Here is a 15,822-nt window from a genome sequence, read left to right on the forward strand (position 1 = left end):
CAAAGTTGAGTTCCAGGAAAATCACAGCTGTTACACAGAGAAACCCTGTCTCAAAAACGAAACAAAACAAAAAACAACTCAGGGACTGCCCTTTACTCCTCTTCCCACCTACACAAAATATTGCATTATTTATTTCATGTTACATTTTTGTTTGTGCTAACGGACTTTGATATTTCATAATGGCAGGCACAAAAAAACCGTTCTTTCTTATTTTTACCTAGGTTGTATAGCATGCATATACCAAAAAAAAAAAAAAAAGAATCTCATCCTTCACCCGCACTTGAAACTTGCTGTTTCTAGAAGGTACCACACCCTTTCATACAGCTGCTAAAGACTACAGCATGTCACAGCTGTTTACAGACAGGCTGCCAGATTCAGACATGCTGAGGTGAAACACTGGCTCTTCCTTCCATTAGCTGCCCAACCTCTCTGAACTTCCTAATAGTAAGCAGCCTCCCAAAGGCAAACAATCAAATGAGCATTACACACACACAGCTCTTCTTCACAGAACATTAGATACACAGCCGTCACTTCTTACATACAGCAGACAAGCAGCTAAAATTCTATCAACTGGGGGAACAATTTATTATGCTCCCACAAATACTTGATACCAAGTATATTCTTCTTTTAGATTCGGCCCAACTTTAATTTCAAACTTGAATTCCTCACACTCTAGTTTCAATATCCTATTTTATCTCACCCTTCCAGAACTGATTATTCCTGGAGACAGATGCAATTTATATGGGGTTCTACTCAAAAAGAATCTGGTTCTCCACTTAAAAGAGTCAAGTAGCTTCCCTCCTAAGATCTTGGCCTTACAAATGCCTTCTTGCTACCTATACAATTTCTTGCTGCGTAGGGAGGGGCTACCAGTTACACAATGCCGAAGACCTTCTATTAAACAGACCAGGACACTGGCTATCCATTTCAGAAGTCCTTGCATCTCATGTTCCCTGACACCCTCCAGAGGGCAGAAGAGAGAAAGACTCAGATTGAGGAAGCAAAAGCTCATATACTGGGGTTCCACTGAGCCCAATGGAGCTATCTTCCATATTTCAGTTTCTCCATCAGTAACAAAGAGAAAGATTACAGCGAGACTTGAACTTCACTTGCATTTTCACTTTCTTCTCTGCACTCGTTCCACTTAACATTAGTTGGGAGCCTGAGGATAAAGATACAGTAGGCATTATCGGTGTGCAGTTTTCAACATGCAGAATAGAACTATGGCTTTGAACAGACATAATGCAGACCGTGTCAACAATATTGTGCGAAACAAAGACTGAAAACTGAATGACAGTCAAGCCCTAGGAGCATCTGATGACAGCAAAGTAACCTTAAAACTGAAATACTTTAGGGTCAGTTATACTTTCAAATAAATCATGCCAATCTTACCCTATTCTGACAAACTTGTAAGTCAAACTAGAAATGCCATTTTGTTATTCTGGAATAAGCCAGACATTTCATCTTTGAGACATTTAAGACACTTCAGGTTTAATCAAAGTATTCTGCTCAGAGACAGCAATGACCCTATCATTACTTCCAGCCAAGCTGAAAGGATCCCCAAGTTGCTAATCAATTGAGTGAATTAAGTGAAAAACCAAAAACCAGAGACAACAGCTGTTTAAATGCACTTAAATGACCAGTTGAATCAATCAAAATGGATGATCTCCATGGGTTCATTGTTTCCTTTCAGTGGCTTTGGATGTGATTGTCATGGCAACCACCCCTTAATCATGTTCTTCAGGATACTTTCTTCCACCTAAAAAAAAAAATCGAGGATGGAATAAACTCTGAGTATTCCCTTAATTAGAAACATCTGTGACGGTAACCAATCGGCTCAGACTTCCCATTCGCCTTGTTACTATTCCCCTACTTGTATTAATATGCGAGTTTGAAGCACTAGCATATGCACCGTTCAAAACTTATTTTCAACATTACCATGAAATGCAATAATAAGTATAGCTGAAATGTCCGCTGGCTCCTTTCCTCTAGAAGAACCGACAACAATTTACTCAGAATGAATGGTTCAGATAATAGATGCCTTATTTTAATAATTTCAGCATAACACCTGCAACATAACTATTCAGTAAAATATTAATTAAATAAGTCATTTAAAGTATATTTTCAGTCATTTAAATGTAACACAGTCTAAGTTTTGTTAAATAAGGTTAGGTATAAAGTATATCTGATAATATACTCATGCTCAGGAAAAATCATTAATTACGTACAGGTTTCTACACTTATTTAGTTCTTTTAGAAATATGGAGCATGTCACAAATTTGCATACCATCATCATGGATGGCCATGCCAATCTTCTCTGTACAGTCTCAGTTTTACTGCGCATGGCATCTAACTGAGCATGTGTTTTAGTTTGGGGGTGTGAGAAGGTGTGCTCACTTGTTAGTGTGCACACGCAAGTTACTACTTGGTGCCTTCCTTAGTCACTCTCTGCTTTAAATCTTTGAGACAGAGTCTCTCACTGAACTCCGAGCTCACCAACTGGCTAGAGCGGCTAGCCTGCAAGACCCAAGGATCCTCCTGCCTCCATTCTCCATAGCACTGGGACTACAGGCAGGCAGCCTTACATAGAGTGTTTACATGGGCTCTGGAGATCCGAACTTGGGCCATCATACTAGTGTGGCAAGAACTTTATCCACTGAGCCATCTCCTCAATCCTTCTACACTTATTTTTCACAGGCTTCTTCACTATTTGGAGATAAGTGTCACTAGACGGTTTTGGGAAAGATCCGTTCTTTTCTTTAAAGGTATCTGTTGTATGGGCTACACATTTAAAGTTGCAATCATTCCACATTTTTCAGCAGATTCCATTTCATTCAAAAACTAAAACGTGCACAGATTTCCCACAGTTGGAGCAATGGGTCATTTGTAGGTTTTAAAGCCAGTTAAGAAGCTGTGCCTTTCCTCTAAAGCAAAGGTGGAAGAATGAGAAGTGCGCCTCGCCCTTCCTCACTCCAAGGCACTCTTGCCACGGCCACAGCTTCCACACAAGTTTAAGGGACCGTTGGCCAAAAGGAAGAAGAAAATGGATTTGTCCACTTTTTACTGAAATGTTAAAATATTAATAATATTTACAAATTCCAAGCACCATTTAAAATAGACTGGAGACCAGACCTATTAGGCACTAGGGGAAATGCCTACAGAAGCACAAGCAAACAGCGAACCCCAGCATGGGAAATGGAGCAACAAATATTTGCTACCAGTCAAAGGTAAGCCCTTGACGTTCTTGTCCTTTGCCCTGGTGTTCAATGATATTTGTGCTGTGCTTTAAAAATATGAAGATTGGTGTGCTTTCAATGACGATTACAGTGGATTCCAAATAAAACAAATGCTGAAATAAAAATTCACTTAATTGACCGAAAGGCTTGAATTAGTTATTGCCAAGTTTACAACTTTCCCATAACTCCAAGCATTCTTTCATATTAAAAAAAAAAACCAGCATTTTCCCCCTCTAACATGAGGAGTATGGGTAACTTTTCATGCAAGCATAATTTCTATTTTCATAGAACTCTCTGTAGACCACTCCCCAAACTCAAGCTAAATAAAAAGCATGAACGACAAGAGGACTGGATAGAGCTCAGTGACAATTTGGACAGCTGCATTGGAGCATTGGTCCTCCTCAAATTCAGAGACCAATTCCTGCACCAAAGTCTACCACCACTAAACCTGCCTGTTCTTCATAAACAAGTTTGGACCTTTTTCTCATTATTTCCACAGTCCTAGTTTTGTCTGTTAACTGCAGCTTCATTGCATTAACACACTTTTAAGAATTTTAAAATTTACTTTTTGCCAGGCGGTGGTGATTCCAGCACTTGGGAGGCAGACGTAAGCATATCTCTGTGAGTTTAAGGTCAGCCTGGCCTACAGAACAAGTTCCAGAACAGCCAGGGCTACAAAGAGAAATCCTGCCTTGAAAAACCCCCCAAAATATTTTATGTATCTGGGTGTTTTGCCTGCATGTGTGCCTCTGAGCCACCTGTGTACCTAATTCCAGGCCAAAAAATGTCAGCGCCCCTGGCATTGGATTTACAGGTGGTTGTGAACCCCCATGTAGGTGCTGGAAATCTAACTCAGTTTCTTTAAGTTCACTCAGTGTTCTTAACCACTGAACCATTTCTCCAGCTGCTTATCAGCCCAACGTGTGGACAACTGCATCCACAGAAAACCTGAGAGATCTTGGGAAGTAATTCTAGACACAAAATAACAGAGTTAAGCATGGCTTCTTCATAGCAGCAATTTCTCAAGTTTGCTCTGTGCATCTCATTTAAGAGAGGCTGCCTGGCTGAGCTTTAGCTGCAAAGACCTTGCTGCTCTTTTATGAGGCCCCAACACCAAACACTTAAATGGTGTTTATGAGTAGCTGATAGCATGCTTTTTGGTGGTGGCAGGGACCTTGAAACACCATAGAGTTGTGGCAATAAACACGGCTCTGGCCAGTACCTCTGCCACGAGGCTAGACTCTCAGGAAGCTAAGGAATGGGGTGGATCCAGCGGTCAAAGTCCCAGCTTTAATCCTAGCCATATCGCTTAGCAAATTAAAGATTCATGTGGTCAGAAAAAGAGAGATATACAGTGAAGATAGATTCAGACAAAAAAAAAAAAAACTCTAAACAGTTTAGAGTGTGTTTAAAAATATATATAGGCTTGGGAGTGAAAAAAGGATAAAGTCCTTAAAATAAAAAAGAGAGTAGTTAGGTGTGGTGGCACACACCTTTAATCCCAACACTTGGGAGGCAGAGACAGACAGATCTGTGAGTTCAAGGTGTGGTGGCACACACCTTTAATCCCAACACTCCGGAGGCAGACAGGTGGATCTCTGAGTTTGAGGCCAGCCTGGTCTACAAAGCGAGTTCCAAGACATCTTGGACTGTTGCACAAAGACCTATCTCAAGAAAGAAAGAAGGGAGGGAGGGAGAGAGGGAAAAGAATGAAAAAAAGGAAGAGAAAAAAGAAAACCACTGCTTTAAGGGATTAGATTAGAGCCCAGAGGCTCCTCCCTCCTGGAAGAAATGAAGGCCCTTAGGAAAGTGGTTCCACCGCAGTGTTAAGCCCTCTAGCCTTTCTGCCCTTCCCCATATGTAGTGCCTTTTCCACTGAGCACACCTTCCTAGTGTTCCACATGTGCCAGACTATGTTTCCCAGTAGTAGGGGGCTTGATGACCGCTTCACACTGCACACTAGTCAAGGACACCCTCATGACCTTCCCTTTCTCTCCTCTATTAGCTCTCCTGACCTTCCCTGTGCAAGAGCATGAATATTTCCATAATCTCTGAAATCCATTTTTAAGTGTAAGTAACAAGACAACATCAAGAGGCAAGGTCCTGAGGTGCCTTAATCAAGGAGGATGAAACCCTCGTTAGTTGGATTAGGTTCCTTTACAAAATGGCTGACAGAGGTCATCTCTAGGCCTTTCACTTTCCTTCAGGTGAAGATACATACATACTCCCTTCGTTCCAGAAAATGCGGCATCAAGGTGCCATGCTGTAAAGAGCAAGCAGTATTCGCCAGACCAAGATGTGCTCGCACCTTCATTTATCTCAAGACTGTCACACTTTTGGTGGGTAGCAGAATTACCCTTGTTCTAACACAGGTGGCAAGGCCCCATCCCCAGCTCTCTGATTCAGTCAGCTCATGAACCTGAATTTCTAGAATCTGTACTCTGGGTCTAAGGACCCCACATGATGATTATATGATATACATAGATGTACCATAAAACAATAAGTATATCCATAGACTGAACATCATTCACTTAAATCTGGTTTTGTTTTTTTGTTTTGTTTTTTTAAAGTTTTTTGTTTTGTTATGTTTTTGAGGTAGGGTCTTGTCAATGGAGCTTTGGCTGCCCTGGAACTCACTATATAGACCATAGGCAGATTTGCCAACCTCTGCCTGAGTGCTGGGATGAAAAGGCATGCATGACCACACCCAGCCCATTCCTTGAAATCTTAAAACTACTGGTATTTAAGAGTTATGATTTTGCCAAGATTTTGGAATATTTGTGTAGACTTCACCACTCAAGAATCCTTAATTTGAAATATGAAATATCCCAAAACCAGGACATTTAGGGATGTTTAACCTTGTATATCTCATTTAGAGAAAAGAAAATGGAACACCTTTTGAAACATCCACAAATATCTTAAGATGATCCAGCGAAACTATCTTTTTATAAACTGGAGGAATTATTTTCTCAGAGAATCAAATGGTCCTCTGGGTAGGGTTCAAATTCCTGACTCTTGGCACTCCCTGCCCTGCCCTGCCCTGCCCTGCCCAGTTCAATACTCTTTCTGGCACAGCTTTGCCGCACTGCTCACAGCATCTCCAATTAAAATGAGCATTCCTTGCTCGGAGAGATTGATTTTACTAGTCTCCATAATAACAGCGACCTATGCGTGTGTTCTAGAGTGAGCACTGAATAAGCACTTGTTGATCTCGCTCTATGATGTACTCAGACCCATACTTGTCAGAAGTTGGGATTTGCGAGTTGCATACTGGCATACAGGCAGCTCCACTGCAATCAACGAGTCACAAGGTCAATCGCATCCACATGGGTGCTGCCATTATCTCTTATAGGAGCAATGACAGACACATAAAGAAAAATGTATGAGGGTCTGAAACATGGCAGGGACGGTAAAACTAAGTTCACAATGTGACGCAATTTTGCTTTCAAATTCCATGTCAGAAAACATTTACAGAGTGTCGAGCATTTTAATCGGAAGAGACCATGACAGCAGTAAAGTTCTGAGTGCTAGAAAAGTATAACGTGCAATGTTCAGGCAGTTGTGGTACATCCAAGCTTCTTTTCATGCAGGCGTCCTCCCTGTTCTTTAACAGACAATCCCCAAATAACCACAGTAGGATAAAGAGGAACAGAAGAGGGCAAGAAGAAGCAAGTGAGCAAACATCAAGGGGACAAGAAGATACTGTCACATACCTGCCCTGTGGCCACTGCCACTGTCCTCCCCATTCCTTCCGGGTAAAGCTGACCCTCCCTATCCATGGATTGCATATACAGATTCAACCGAATTTGCATGGAAAATATGGAGAATAAGACATTACATGCATGTGGAGTATGTAGATTTTTCTCATGTAATTATTCCAAACAATGTACAATAAGCACGGAGCACTTTATTACCTTAGGTATTGTGAAGAATATAAAGATGGTTTAAAATATACAGAAGCATATGCATAGATCATATGCATGTATATTCTCCATTTTATATAAAGGATTGGGTATTGTAGATTCTTGCATTCAAGGGGTAGGGTCCTGGGACTGAACTTTCAGCATCTACATTTGCCACACTGATGGGACAATATTAATACATTATTATGAACTAAAATCTATCTTATTGACTATAACTTGCACTAGGGTTCATCCTTTGTGCCATACATTTTATAGGCTTTGACTAATGTTGGGACAGTCTGAAAAACAATAAATACCTATACTCCAGAGCATTGTTAAAGGATGCATCACAGGAATACTATAAATCCTTTTAGTTTTATGGATTCATTGTTCCAAAACTGTTGTAACGCAGGACAGGATGTATACTGTTTTGGTTTTCCGAATACCAGCCTTTCACGACTCTACGACCTCCAGTCTGACTCCAAACTTGAAAGGAGACTCAAAGTTTTACTGGATCCCAAAATGAAAAGTCGGAAACACAGCCCTAAAGATGCTACGATTCCTGTTTAGTGCCCACTCAGTCTGGAGACATTCATGAAATGCATTTTTTAAGAGATAGCAGAGGCAGTGCAGAAGAAATAGCACGAGGAAACAGGAAAGACATATAAAGAGAAAATCAGGAAGGAAGACAGAGAGGGCAATCACAGGGCAAAACAGGAGTGGCAGGGGAGTGGGCACAGACCAGGGTCACAGCAATCAATAGAGTGGCAGCAAAAACACTTCCTGCCTTCTGAAGTTTTCTGACAGTAAGAAACGGATGATTGCACCTGACTACAGCAGCCCCCAACTTCTTCCAATAATAATTTCATTCAATAATACAGATAAGAGAAAAAGCCTACGCTACACAGAAATGTGTAAACAGGGTATGGAGGCTATGCACAGATAGCCGCGAATCAGTTCCAAATATATTGTTATTCCAAATCATAGGTTATTCCTATAAAAACGACTCTATGTGTATCTATCTATGTGTACCTGAAGATACAGGTGTACTGTCATGTGCCATAACATTCCAATGCCATGCGGTATGTATTTCAATCCTGATTATACCTGAGCTGGAAAAAACCCAGGATTCTGATTTTTTTCTGGTGTGTGTGTGTGTGTGTGTGTGTGTGTGCGCGTTTGCACGCAGCACGTGCACGCGCACACACATATCCATGCACACACATGGAGACCAGAGAACCTCAGCTCACTAAATAGCACAGACTGCATGGCCAGAAAGCCCTAGGGACCTGCCTGTCTCACCGCCTCCCCTGGCCCTAGTGTTGGAATTATAAGCACGTGCCACCACACACAGCTCTTTTAATTAAAAAAAAATAGGTGTTGGTGATCCAAACTCAGATCTTCATGCTTACACAGCAAGCATGTTACCAAGCTATCTCTCCAGCACCCTTTCTATGCCTTTTTTATTTAGATAGACAGGTACCTACCACTCTGTTTCAATTGCCTTCAATATTTAGTATAAGAAGCTCTATAGTTACCCGCTATTACAAGTTATAAACACAAGGCTATGCCATTACACAGTACATGTTTAGGAAGCTATGCCTCTAGGTTTCTTCAAGTATATTCTGGTTTGTTTTGTTTTGTTGGTTTCTCGAAACAGGGTTTCTCCGTAGCTTTTTGGTTCCTGTCCTGGAACTAGCTCTTGTAGACCGGGCTAGTCTTGAACTCAGAGATCCTCCTGCCTCTACCCCCTCCCCCCGCCCCGAGTGCTGGGATTAAAGGTGTGCGCCTCCACTGCCCAGTTTATATTCTGATATTTATACAATAGCAAAGTCTTCTGACAAGTTTCTCAGAAAATATGCCTATCATTTAGTAACTATATAAATATATTTTATTCTTTTATCATTGTTTTTTTTGTTTCATGAATAAATTTGAAGCGAAATTTCAATTGTTTAATTTACTGGGTTTTCTGTCTGTTTTGTGTGTTTGGGAAACTGAATCAGTAGCTTTGTGACCCTAAGGGCTCTCCCACTGAGCAACAGCCCCAGCCACTTTTCCTCCTGTTCCTGAGTATTTGACTTTTCAGGAAAACTATGTAAACATACATGTCTCTTCTATTTAACACAATTACTTCTCTCTTGGCTGTAATTTGCCTTCCATCCAAATATGCAATGAAACTATTACTAAGCAGTTTACTGGAGGTAATCAGGAAAGTGTATCAGAAAAGCCACGCCCAGGATTCCTCTGTAATGTTACTTTGCTTTAAATACAGAGAAAAAGATTGCATTCTGGGCATAATCCGGCTTTTGTGTATAAGATCCATTAACTCCTAAAGCTAATTTGGAAAGGGATTTTCACACGGAAGCCTATTAGTAGGAGTGAGGGGCACAGGAAAATTGGGGGGGGGGGGTGAAAAACGCATATCCCAACTATAAGAGTAGTTTCACGGGTATATGCATTTGTCACAACTCATCAAATCAGAGCACTTAAATGGCTATCATTTGTCGTATATCAATGCTGCTAAATAAGCAGGCATTTAAGGAGGCCAGTTGCTTTATCTACACATGCAGATAGAAACTTGCATTGCCTCATTTTAATTTGGGGGCCTGACTTCTTTTCTGATTTGGTTTTGAGACTGAGGGGGGCTTACTGTGTAGCCTAAGCTGGTCTCAAACCCATGACCTCCTGCCTCCACCTCTCAAGTGCTAGGATTAAAGGTGTACACCAATACGCCCACCATAGTCTCTTCCCTTGATGAGCTAGCGATCTGCTTCACGAGCAAGGGATGGTGCAGAAGACTAGACCTGGCACAGTTCACTGAGAAGACAACCCTTAAAGTCTTCGGAGAAATCAAATTTCAAAGTGAACAGGGGCCAACAGACATAACCGTACACTCTAAAGCTGAACTGAAAGACGAGCTTTCCCAACTATTCAAGCAGAGCTGGCTGATTCTGCCTTATCAAAGCAATGCTCTCAAATAAGTCTACATGAGTCTTCTGTGTACCTTTTATCTATACCGTCTCAGCAGCTTACATTGGAAGGAAAATCCGCTCTCAGATGACAGTCACTGTATTTACTGGTGATGTACCACATTCACTACAGGGCACAGAGATGAGCAAGAGCAAAGGCTATTTGAAAATCCACGCTTAGTTAAAGGGACAATTTGCTCCTTTGCTCCACTCATATCCCTCAGCAGTAAATATCCATATGTATCTTTACACACCCTTTGCCATGTGCTGGTACCCTAGCTATGAAGAAAAATCACTTTGCATTCACAAGTTGACATGTATAGAGCCCATGCACTCTTACCATATTTGATTTATTCTGCCAATGATATTTCTGTATTGAGTTTCTCACCTCACCTCTACTCTGGAAAGCATCCACAGTGGAGAAAGAGACCTAGCCCGCTCAAGGTAGTGTAAGCACAACAGTGACAAATACAGATAAGAGAAAGGCGGATGGAATGGCTGGAAAATGTGCCGCAAGGATGACAGGGAGGAAAAGGAAGTGGATACAGTGACATAGGCTGACAAAAGTCACTCTGGTGGTTAAAAGACATGCAGTGGGTACACAGAGAGAGGGAAACCCAACCACAGAAGAAAATGTCTTCATCCAGGCAAAATGGGAGGAACCCTAAAAACTTAAAAATAAAAAGATTCCTTGAGGGGGGAGAGAGAGAGAAAGAGAGAGACAGAGAGAGAGAAAGAAAGAGGGAGAAGGAGAGAGGGAGGGAAGGAGGGAGGGAGAGAGGGAAAGAGGGAGGGAGGGAGGGAGGGAGGGAGGGAGGGGAGAGAGAGAAGGAGGGAGAGGGAAAGAGAGGGAGAGAGAGAGGGAGAGAGGCAGAGAGAAAGAAGGAGGGAGAGGGAGAGAGGGAGGGAGGGAAGGAGGGAGGGAGGGGGAGAGAGAGGAGAAGGAAAGAGGGAGAGAGAGGGAGAGAGAAAGGAGGGAGAAAGAGAAAGGAGGGAGGGAGAGGGAAAGAGAGAGGGAGGAGTGTGAGTGTGTGTGTGTGTGTGTGTGTGTGTGTGTGTGTGTGTGTGTGTGTGTATAAGTGCATATGAGCTTGGCTGTAGGTCCCCACAGATGTCAGACGGAGCATGCTGGATCTCTTGGAGCTGGAGTTACAGTTGTCAGCCAGGTGCTGGGAATTGAACCTGGATCTACTGGAAGAACTGCAGTGCTCTTAACTGCAGACCCAAGAATATATTTTCATTAAGACTTATTTAATTTATGCATATGATTGATATATATGAACGATATCATACATTCACCTGAACATAAAAGTACTACGTAAGTGTCTGGTGCTTGAGGAGGCCACTAGAGGGCATCCAATCCCCTGGGACTTCAGTCACAGATGGTTATGAGCCACCATGATGTGGGTCCTTGGGACCAAACCCAGGTCTTCTACCAGAGTAGCAAATGTTCTTAACCATTTGGAACCCTCTTTCTAAGCCCACCCCCAGGAACTTGTGTGTCAGATTAAAATAAAGGGTGTGTGCCTGTATCTGCATAATCCATTAATGGCTATACTATCAAAAATCTACTATAATTCAATTTTCTACCTAGATCTAAAACAGACAAAAAGTTTCAATTCTCCCACAATTTGAACAGATATCTCATTTTATAAAGGAAGAATACTTTTATGGAGAAGCCTTAATTATGGTCTTCTGGGCTACCATGTCCAAAGTGTCTTGAAGTTGCCTTTCATTTTACATTTTAAGCATACTTGGTAAGCCTTGATCTAGCTATGCAGGCTAGGCTGGCTGGCTGGCCCATGAGCCCCTCAGGATCCCCCTGCATCCTCCTCCCCAGGAGCTGGGATTATAAGCATGTTCCACTGGAGGCTGAATTCAGGTCCCTGAGCTTGTAGAGCAAGCCCATCGCTAAGTTATCCCACCTGCCCCAAAACTTGATGTGTTGAGGGACAGACTACCAAAAAGTTTAACTCAATTTAGAAAAAAAAATAAAGAATTCAAGTCAGCATTCTTTCATTAGCTGAGCCTCAGTTTCCTCATCTTTAAAATGAAGGGAAGGCTGCCTTTCTGCTATTGAAATCCTACTCATCAAGCGGAAGAAGAAAAACCTGTGCGAGTCACTCTCCCCTTCTTTGCAGAGCAGACTGAAGCAGCCAGAGGCCAACCCCAACTCCCCGCCGCCTGCAATATGATCATGACTGGCTAGCTTTCCAGCAGTGACTCGGATAATCTTCAGAGTAGAAAACCTGAGAGCATGTTAAAGTTAGCAACTTTGCGATGGACTTGAGTCCACCATAAAAAAAAAAAAAAGACTACATTTTTAAAAGATGCACAGAACGCTGTCACTAACTTCTAGATGATATAATTATGGGTGCTTTTTGTTTTCTTCTCAAAGCCTTTCTGTGTTTCTATATTTTCGACAACAGAGAAGTACTAAAGGATTTACAGGAAAAGATTGTGCATCCTTACAAGTTTCCCCAGATCTCCCATCTAGCTGAAATTAGTGGGATGAGTCTGTAGAATGCAGGCTAGTGGCAGTTCACTAGCCTCGCGTGCACAAGGCCTGTTTCCATACCCCACACAGCAAAGATTAAAATAGAGCACGGTCATTGAGGTGTGGAGCAAAACCGGGCAGTATCACCATGCATGCCTGCACACAGTGGGATGATTAGCACTTGGCTGATTGCTGTGCTCAGAATCAGGACATTATTATCATAATCACAATCTATGGCTGACAGTCCTACGTGGAAATCAAAACATGCATTTGATCTAAGTAACAGTTCTTTCTGTCCAGTGTCATGGCTCTGGAGAACCATGGTTAAAATTCTTTTCCAACTTAAAGTAAATGAAGTGAAACACCAGGACCCTTTTCGGCCCACATGCTTGTGCGTATATACGTACACACACATACACACACGTGCACACACACACATTTTCTAGACAAAATATGATTGTTAATGAGCTTTAAAAATTTTTCTCCTCTTCTTCTGCTCTAAAACAAAAGACATCAAAAGTTAAGATAAATACTTAGCTGTCAAAACAAAATTCCCTCAGATGGAAAACACAAGAATAAATCTGATGTTACAAAAACAACTTCCATAGCAAGTGTCAATGTTCAAACTGTACAAAAAGAGAACCAGGTGCCGTCATTAGTGAGGTCTCTAACGAAGGGAAAGCCAAGCTGCTGGATGGATGCCAATGTAGATAATGCCCAGGTTTGTGGCTATCAAAAAAAAAAAAAAAAAAAAAGCACTGTCTTGAAAGTTCAGGTACACCAGAAAATAAAGTTCTCCAAAATAAACATTGCAGTCTCTTGGGATAGAGCTCTAAAACAAATTCCATGTTGAATTCAATTCTTATCAGCTGAAGAGAGAGCAGATACTCACCCCACAGAACACCACGATCCATTGGCAACCATCACTGTCTCTAAAATTACTTTTTACCCAACACTCCACTCCTCTCCTCTCCTCTCCTCTCCTCTCCTCTCCTCTCCTCTCCTCTCCTCTCCTCTCCTCTCCTCTCCTCTCCTCTCCTCTCCTCTCCTCTCCTCTCCTCTCCTCTCCTCTCCTCTCCTCTCCTCTCCTCTCCTCTCCTCTCTCTCTCTCTCTCTCTCTCTCTCTCTCTCTCTCTCTCTCTCTCTACCAGGAGGTACCTCCACTCACCACAAGCCTTTACGACAGGGACAGTAGCTTAGCCACGGAACTTTAACTCAAATCCCCTCTCTGCCATTTATCAGTTGTGCAGTCTGGAACTCTAATTTTGTTTTTTGTTTTGTTTTTTGTTTTGTTTTGTTTTGTTTTGTTTTGAGACTGGGTTTCTCTGTGCAACAGCCCTAGCTGTCCTGGAACTTGCTCTTTAGATGAGGCTGACCTTGAATTCACAGAGATCCACCTGCCTCGGCCTCCCAAATGCTGGGATTAAAGGTGTGTGCCACCACTGCCTGGCTCCAGTCTCAGATTCTTCATGAAATGTACACCTTCAAGACTCTGTAGAACGAAGAGGGGCAAACCAGATTATGAGTGTCAATACAACTAGCATAATTCCTAAAATGCATGAAAAAGAATTAATGCTAATTCCCTGGTCCCCTTTTCCTCTTCCCTTGCTACTTACTCCAAGCCTGTCCAAATTTATCATTCCTGGTTTTAATTAATCTCAAGCAAACTCAATGGTACTTAGAACATAGAGTAATTTTCAATTTTCTCAATACCATGCTCTATTTTTATTATAAAGAATTTGCAAATGAGGTCTCTGTATACTGGTGAACTTCAACAGCATTTAAAATTGTGTTCGCTAAGATTCTTGAATGATGCCCACCATAAGGGGAACCATGAACATCAGAAGATTTTCATCTCTACTTCCAAGGCAACTTATTTTACCTCTCTGAACCTAGTTCCTCATTTACCAAAGAAGAGAAACATGTAATGTATGCAAGCACCTGGAACAGAGTGCCATAAACACAAGCTGCTATTCTAATTATTCAGTTTGATGGGCAGGAACTAGCCACTTTGAAGTCTAATCAAATGAGCTCAGCCGAGTCCTCTACAGGGTCACATGAACACACTACTATTGTCCTTTCCTCTCCTGAAGTTATGTGTTCCTGTGTTTGTAGAGGAAATTACATCAACCTCGGTATTACTGAGGCTTCAGGATGGCCACATTTATGCTGGGGTTGAAGCCCTATGAGTTCTAGGATATTTAAGCAACACCCCTGGCCTCTAGTGACTAGATTCCAGGAAGTGCATCTGGGAAAAAAACATCTTCTGGGCATTGTCCAGTGACCCCCGTGTGGCAAATTCCCTGGGGATGAAAACCACAGCACATTCCACAAGCAGAATGATTCTCCAGGATCTCAGATGGGACTCTGCAGAAGATCAAAGGTTTATCAAGGCACTACGGAATACTATTCACTCTTATGAGTCCCATCACCCATGGCCAACCGTAATTCAAAATTGACCACGGAAAAATGACTTGGTCTCAATTTGCCATTAGAAAATGTTTTAAATCACAGGAAGGGAGGCTGGCCATCCATCTCTCACTCCTCTACACCATATGGAAAGATAAGTTTATAGAGACACCTTTAATCCCAGCACTGAGAGGCAGAGGAAGGTGAATCTCTATGTACTCAAGACCATGCTGATGCTGGTCTACACAGTGCGCTCCAGGACAGCCAGCTAAGAAAATAAGAAAGGTGACTTTAAATATCAGTAAATATGATACGCTCCCTTTAATTTATAGAAAATATCTTTACACATTGTATCTATGAATCAGCCTATCACACTGTACCTCATAAATACATGCAATTATATCGACTAATTAAAAAAGGGAAAGTTAGGCACGCTAGCACATGCCTCTATTCCCAGCAATCAGGGGGCAGAGGCAGGAGGATTGAGAGTTGAAGGTTGGCCTGAAGTACAGGAGTCTTTGCCTCAAAAATAATAATAAAAAATTTCAAAGAGAAAATCTTTAGCCTATAAGACACAGGCTCTCAGTATCCAAAGGTGGTTGGTTCCATAATCTATCTATAGATAGCAAAATCCACAGATGATCAAGTCTTTCATATAAAATTACATTATATTTGCACATAATCTACATCATTTTCTCATATACTTTAAATCATCTCAAATTACTTAGGATATCCAAGACCATGAGAATGCTATGCAGTTTTCATACAACAAAGGAAAGTCTACAAATGTTTAATCAAGATGTCCATTT

General features: G+C 41.7%; 1 non-coding gene across 1 annotated transcript; it reads right to left on the reverse strand.

Annotated features, from left to right (window-relative positions):
- Positions 1–2,255: 2,255 nt before the first annotated feature.
- Positions 2,256–2,361, reverse strand: LOC121437379. The gene has a single exon (XR_005972962.1). It is a non-coding gene; the product is annotated as a U6 spliceosomal RNA (small nuclear RNA).
- Positions 2,362–15,822: the final 13,461 nt, after the last annotated feature.

Source organism: Microtus oregoni, unplaced genomic scaffold, assembly GCF_018167655.1.
Source record: "Microtus oregoni isolate MIOR12 unplaced genomic scaffold, Mior012 000052F_002, whole genome shotgun sequence".
NCBI lineage: Eukaryota > Metazoa > Chordata > Mammalia > Rodentia > Cricetidae > Microtus > Microtus oregoni.